Source organism: Tupaia chinensis, unplaced genomic scaffold, assembly GCF_000334495.1.
Source record: "Tupaia chinensis unplaced genomic scaffold, TupChi_1.0 Scaffold148378_1, whole genome shotgun sequence".
Lineage (NCBI taxonomy): Eukaryota > Metazoa > Chordata > Mammalia > Scandentia > Tupaiidae > Tupaia > Tupaia belangeri.
In genome coordinates this window covers 10,486-17,886 of record NW_006208228.1, presented here as the reverse complement: position 1 = coordinate 17,886, position 7,401 = coordinate 10,486, and the positions used below count along the sequence as shown (strand labels likewise).

Below are 7,401 nucleotides of genomic sequence, written 5' to 3'. Positions count from 1 at the left end.
GACATAGCCGTTATGCTAACTGCTGGTTCCCGCAATCTGGAATTTTAAAGAGGCTTATGGGACTTTAAATGGAGCACTGAAAGGGATTCAGAAGGAAGCTGGGATTGCTGAGTGTCCAGCTGGGGGCTCTCGCATTCTGTTCATGGTTGGCTGCTCGTCCTGGCCCCTAGGGCATTGTCAGTGAATCAGGGACCGACTCACACTGTCTCTAACACACAGTTAAGGCAGCCATGGGTACAAGCTACCATGTCACAGACCCCCATCCACAGACCTGGAAGCTGAAACCTGAGGCCAACACTTGTATGTGCCTCTTTCAAAGCCCGTATCTGCTCTGGTATTGTCGGCCTCACTGAGGTCCCCTGCTCCAAGACCTTTGGCATTTAAAACACGGCCCGCTCTCCTGAGTCCGTCTACTGATGCCAGTCACTCTGATTGCTCTTCCTCTCCACCCCCTTCCAGAACAAATGCCATACTCTCATTTTCCTCCTTCTTTTCACCTTGTGGTGATAAAGTTTATCCATAAAAGAGATTGAGATACACACAGACACACACACACACACACGTGTGCGTACACATCTTGTCATACATACATACAAATAAATATAAAGAACCGGAGAACTAGGAGGAAAGGAGCCGACTGGCCCACTTGCCAGTTGACTACGTGGATGACTGCCACAGGGTGTTCTTTCTCTGGTTATCCCAAAGGTGCAGCTGCCCCCCCCCCCACCGCCACCCCAGGCTGGTCACATGCCCATTGCGTGGACAACAATCATTGCCAGTAAGTACTGCAGATGTTTCTGTCCAAGGACAGTCATCAGGCCTGACCCTCCCCATCTCCATAGACCTTCCTGTTACCTGGGCCCTGTGAGGACTCTTCCAGAGCAACTCACCTGTCTTTGACAATGTAACACCCCTGGCCGTTAGGGTCAAGACAGCTTTCAGGAGAGGTACAGCCATATTTCTGTCTGGTCCTGCTGCTGCTGGGGCTGGCTGCATGCTCAGCCTGAGACTTGGGAGGCCAGTAAACTCCCTTTGTCCTTACAACTTTTGCTTATAGTTGCTCTTTTTTGATTGAACAGCCTCAATTCCATAGACCAACCATTGTCTCTGGACTTAGCTCAGGAACCAAAAGCTCTTAAAATGCAGAGGTCTGGACTTCGCATCATGTGTGTACTCAGTCTCTCAGAAACATGACCTTAGCGCTGACTTGGTGTTTGCCCCACATTAAACATGGACCCGCATACTCTGACGGCAAATTAGGCATGGCTCGGAGCAGCAAAGGAACAGGGTATCCAATAAAGAGAAGCAGACATATAAGCAAGTGTACTCAACTCGTCTAACAGCTGCACGGAAATAAAGAAAGATCACCCACTGGCAACAACCAGAGGTTCTTTATTTAGAACTGGTTATGGCAAGGAGTCAGCCTCTGCCCGTGGTGGAGGCCAGAGGGTAGGAAAACTTGAAGTGGAGGAAAGAAAAGGCTCCACAGGGGCTCTGATTGGAGGCTGCTGACCTGGGGAAGCTGAAGGCTGCCTGTGGAGGAAGGGGCACCCTTTGTGAATGGTTCAAAAAGTATATTTGGGATAGAGGCAGAGGGCGGGGTAGAGGTCTGTGAGGTCTGCTGTCCTCTGTGGCCTGGTCATTACCTGTCATTCGGTCTTTTGGCTGTGAGAACAGTGATAGTAATTACATGGTGAACAGCAAACCCAATGCAGATCATCCTCATGTAAAGGCACAGAGATTCTCTGAGGATGACTCTGTAATGACATTCACTTCAACCATGGGGAAGTCCACCAGGCTCAGAAAGTTACCCAAACTCCCAGCTATGGGGAATCTGTTCTCCTTTCATTCCTGGACTCAAGAGGATTTTCAGAGTGTGGCAAAATATATCACGCTCAGGTAACTGGACAAGGAGACAAAACCAAGAAGGTTATTTAGGATCCAAATGCATCTGCAAGGTTGGGGGCAATGACACAGATGGCCATCTCGTCACTTGGTAAAATGGGCAGGTGTATTTTAATTTGTATGAATTAACATGATCCGATTAAACCAGGATAGGCAGTTTACCATCTCCAACTTTCCTGAATATACATTAGTATACATTAGTATATATTATCTATCATTAAAACAAGATTTAGTGATGTAAAATATTTTCCTTTTTGCATATTTGAGCTCTAAGTGACCATCTTTTCTAATAAGATTAAATAATTTTGAATTTTTGTTTCATCTTGTAATTTTCTATTAAAAACAAAAATGTTATAAGCAAAAAAAATAGAATCATTAAAGAAAAAGCATTGCATTTATATAATTTGTTGAACGAGTATTTCTCTAAAATTTTTTGTTGGAAAAATTTCTGTTGGGTTTTTGTTTGTTTGTTTGTTTTTTAAGAAAACAAAAGCCACTTACTTGAGTAATATTCACCTTCGGAATTCGAGTCTCCTGTTTAAGCAGCCCAATGATGTAATTTGCTTATGTTCACATGATGGTTAATAGTTATAAGAACCAGGTGTCAGGAAAACTTGGAGTGATTTTGCACTGAGTGTCTTCCCAGTGCCTCTCTTGCCCCAAGTGTGAAGCATTAGATGCTCTGTAGGTGACAAGTATGTGCCAGCCAGGAAGGGCTCTGTTCCTAGACATGCAGATGAAGCATCTGGTGGAAACAGAACCAGGTCCGTCCATCCAGACATCAGGCGGGCCAGCTCCATGTCTAGGATAATAGTAAGCAAATAATTAATTGGGTTAAATGGCCTTACAGTTGGCTATTCTTCAAATTCTTACAAACAAATATAACATTTTGCCAGATACCTCATTAATTAATTAATTGAGTAAATATGTGTACATTTTGCATTTATATAAGAACCGTACTTTTGCTTTTTTCAAATATTTTATTTTAACAGATAAAATATCATCCAAAAAGGGAATAAAGCAACTTCCTTTTTGAAGGAATTACTATGCAAGTAGGAATGTTCTCATGAGGTAAGCACAGGACTTGACAATCTTTTAGTTACAGATAAATGAAAAGGCTATATTCATCAGTCAATGAGTAAAAATTATCTCAGGAGAACTAGGAAAACACATCTAAGGCAAGAAAGATGAGTGTGTATGGGGCTGGCAGGTGGTGTGGTGCTTAAGGTGACTGGACTCCCATATGGCTGACCATGGTTCAAGTCCTGGACCTAGCAGCTTGCTTTCTCACTTTCCTTCTCTCTCTCGTTCTCTCTAGTCAACTTAAAAAAATAAAAGATAAAAAATTAAATGATGACAATGAATAAAAATAAATTAATTCTTTTTATAAAAAGAAAGATGAGTGTATGAAGTGCATATAGAAAATTGACCTGTGATGCCAGCAGGTGACATGGCAGTTAAGGAGCTGGAACCACATGGTCAATTGTGGTTCAAGTCCCAGACCTGGTTCCCTGAAAATCATGCCAGGTACTTGTGCATGCATGCCCAAATCCCTAGAGGAGACTAAAAGAAAAGGATTATCACACTGTGGTGTGATAATCTCCCTGGGGGGTATTTTCTCACATTTCCATTCTCTGTCTCTCTCTAGTGAGTACATGCAACCTATGGAAAAAACTAAAAAGAAAGAGAAAGAAAGACAGAAGAAAAGAAGAAAGAGAAAAAGGAAGAAGGAAGAAAGAAAGAAAATAGAAGAAAGAGAGAAAGGAAGAGAGAGAAAGGAAGACAGAAAGGAGAAGAAAGAAAAAAGAAAATAGACCCGCATGGCACCTTCCTGTGGCCTGTTGACACCTGAAAACACTACACACTTTCTGTTTATGGCACATTTGTCTGACAATGGAATTTAGATTATACTTCAGCCTGTGCTTCAAGCTTCTAGTATTGTTTTTAGAAGTTACAGACTTAAAGAAAATAAACTTTACTCTTGTGTATGTGCCACCCACATACACTGATGGTTATTTTAATTCAAAGTGACTTGTTTAAAAAAAAAAAAGTGACATGGTTGTGATTCACACTGCCCTATGCCACATCGTGAGTAATGCTTATCCAAATCATAGAATGGTGAGTAAAGGTGACAGTCGTGGGTTTCAATCATGAAATTATTAGAACCATGTTTCTGTGGATGAAATAAAATGACATACTTATTCCTGGGGTCAAGATCTTTTTCTGTGTAGACTTCAGTGTAACACCTGAGAGTTTCTCTTAAAAATAACGTGGTAAGATTTTCTCCTCGGCCACACCGAAGTCACGTGTGTTGTCTGCTCTGGCAGAGCCAGGACCGTGAGATGATGCTGGGCACCGAGGGCAGAGAAATGTTCATGGTGAAGGTCCGGGGCTTGCCCTGGTCTTGCTCAGCTGATGAAGTGCAGTGGTTCTTTTCTGACTGCCAAATTCAAAATGGAGCTCAAGGTATTCATTTCATCTACACCAGAGAAGGCAGATTGAGTGGAGAGGCTTTTGTTGAACTTGAATCAGAAGATGAAGTCAAACTGGCCCTGAAAAAAGACAGAGAAATTATAGGACACCGATATGTTGAAGTATTCAAGTCAAACAACAAATGGATTGGGTGTTGAAGAATACTGGTCCAAATAGTCCCGACACGGCCAATTGATGGGGCCATGCAGACAACACAAGCTGGTAAAGAGGCTGCCTCCCATACCTAAGGCAAGGCCTGGGCTGGGAAGAAACTGCGAGGCAAGGTTGGCAGTTTACGAGCTTTAAATCTCCATTGTGTCGCTGTACTGGCCTGCAATTTCTCTGCCGTGAGCTTTACTGTTACTATGATACCCTGCAAGGGTAAAATACCACCCCCAGCCTTACTGCAACTTTACAAGAAAGTCAATTAGTGATCTTGTAGGAATGCGGTTTCCTAAGACAGCGTGAGGATCAGGAAACTTAAGGCTCCCCCACCTGCCTGTTTTAAGCCAAAATTAACATATGTTAGGTTAAGTTAGTATAAACCAAATTAGCGTTAGTAGCATATGTAGACTAAGTTAGTTTAAGGCTAATTTTACATAAATACCCCTTGTTAAAGCTGCAGGCCAAAGTTAACTCATGTTAGGCCAAGTTAGCATATCCACCACCATGACAGGGACTCAAAGATAAAGCACAAGAATTCACTGATTAACAGACAAATAATTCAGCAAATAAAATATAGGAACCCGTGGGTTAATAGAGGAAGGACATATCTGGCTAACAGCGACAGAATAAACACATCTGAAGGCTCCAGGGGGAAGAATAACTATCTTAGCTGGAAGTTCTTATCTAGTTCGGGCAAGCAACAGATAGTTTTTAACTACAAAGAGTTTCTCATCTGTGTCCTGTTAACTGAAAAAACTGCTAATAAAACATCATGTGTTGTCTAGACCCTCTCATCCAAAAGGGCCCTGTCCTGTAATCAAGACTTAAGAAGAAAATGCACCAGATAGATGGACTCCTTCGTTGTGAGAACTGTTTGGCTTCACCTAGTCAAACAGAACAGTGCATCATGTTTTATGATTATTGTTTCCATACTTTGTATACCCTATTTCTTACAGTAAATCTTTTACTTCCCCCTCACCCCTCCTACTCCTGTAAAACATCCCTCAATAAATACGTATGTTTGGTAGCCACTAATGCTGCAGTCTGGAGCTGGCTCTGGCTGTAGCCATCTGAGAACATGCTAAGGGGCATTGAGGTTTCAGCCTGATTTTGTTCACCCATGTCTCCTTCTCATGTACCCACTCCAGCTGGAGCAGGGCTTCCGGCAGCCAATGATGGCTTTGTATGGCTTAGAGGACTCACCTTTGGATGTAGTAAGGAAGAAATTGTTCAGTTCTTCTCAGGGTTGGAAATTGTGCCAAATGGGATAACATTGCCAGTGGACTTCCAGGGGAGGCATATGGGGGAGGCCTTTGTGCAGCTTGCTTCACAGGAAATAGCTGAAAAGGCTCTAAAGAAACACAAGTAAAGAATAGGGCAAGGTATATCGAGATCTTTAAGAGGAGTCAAGCTGAAGATAGAACTCACTATGATCCACCATGAAAGCTTATGGCCATGCAGCAGCCAGGCCCCTATGACAGACCTGGGGCTGGCAGAGGCTATAACAGCATTGGCAGAGGAGCTGGCTTTGAGAGGATGAGGCGTGGTGCTTACAGTAGAGGCTATGGAGGCTATGATGATTATAATGGTTATAATGACGGCTATGGATTTGGGTCAGATAGATTTAGAAGAGACCTCAATTACTGTTTTTCAGGAATGTCTGATCACAGATACAGAGATGGTAGCTCTACTTTCCAAAGTACCACAGAACGCTGTGTTCACATGCATGGATTACCTTACAGAGCAACCGAGAAAGACATTTATAAATTATTTTTTACCACTCAATCCTGTGAGAGTACATATTGAGATTGGTCCTGATGGCAGAGTGACTGGTGAAGCAGATGTTGAGTTTGCAACTCACGAAGATGCTGTGGCAGCTATGTCCAAAGACAAAGCAAATATGCAACACAGATATGTAGAACTCTTCTTAAGTTCTAGGAGCAAGTGGTGTTGCTTATGGTAGCCAAATGGTGGGAGGCATGGGCTTGTCAGACCAGTCCAGTTATGGGGGCTCAGCCAGCGAGCAGCTGAGCAGTGGTTATGGAGGTGGCTATGGTGGCCAGAGCAGCATGAGTGGATATGACCAAGTTTTACAGGAAAACTCCAGTGATTTTCAATCAAACGTTGCATAGGTAGCCAAGGAGCAGTGAGCAGCAGCTACTACAATAGTGGACCATGCATTCGTGGGTGTGAACGGAATGGGAGGGATGTCTAGCACATCCAGTATGAGTGGTGGATGGGGAATGTGATTGATCCCGGTTCACTGACTCTTGGTCAACTTTTTAAAAGAAAAATCTTAAGTTTAACAGTTTTTTGCAATACAAGCATGTGATTTATGCTTACTCTATAAGTAGAAATCAGGACTGTTTTAAAGACTCAAGGCTCAGTATTTTTTAACACAACACTCGGCCTAGGATATAACAATGAAATGAGTAAACTGTAACTGTTAAACAATTTCCAGCTTTTCTCAAATTAGTTATATTGTAGGGTGTACTTAAGCAGCAAGTGTATTTAGGTTGAGCCAGCTGAGTTATGTTAAATGTTGCTCCTACACCACATTACATTGAGCACTGTTTGGATGCATGTTGAAAGACATGCCCTTTTTGGTAAAACTCAATATAGGAGCTGTGTCTACAATTTAAAGTGAAACATTTGGCATGTTGGTTCATTCTAGTTTCATTTAACAACCTGTAAGGCATGTAAGTTTAAGCTTTTTTTTTTTAAGTTAGTAGGGAAAATTTGAGACGCAATGCCAATACTTTAGGATTTTGGTCTTGGTGTTTGTATGAAATTCTGAGGCCTTGATTTAAATCTTTCATTGTATCATGATTTCCTTTTAATGTATTGTGCTAAGTGAAA

General features: G+C 42.2%; 1 pseudogene; it reads left to right on the top strand.

Annotated features, from left to right (window-relative positions):
- Window positions 1–4,193: 4,193 nt before the first annotated feature.
- On the top strand, window positions 4,194–6,791 carry LOC102478338 (heterogeneous nuclear ribonucleoprotein H-like; annotated as a pseudogene).
- Window positions 6,792–7,401: the final 610 nt, after the last annotated feature.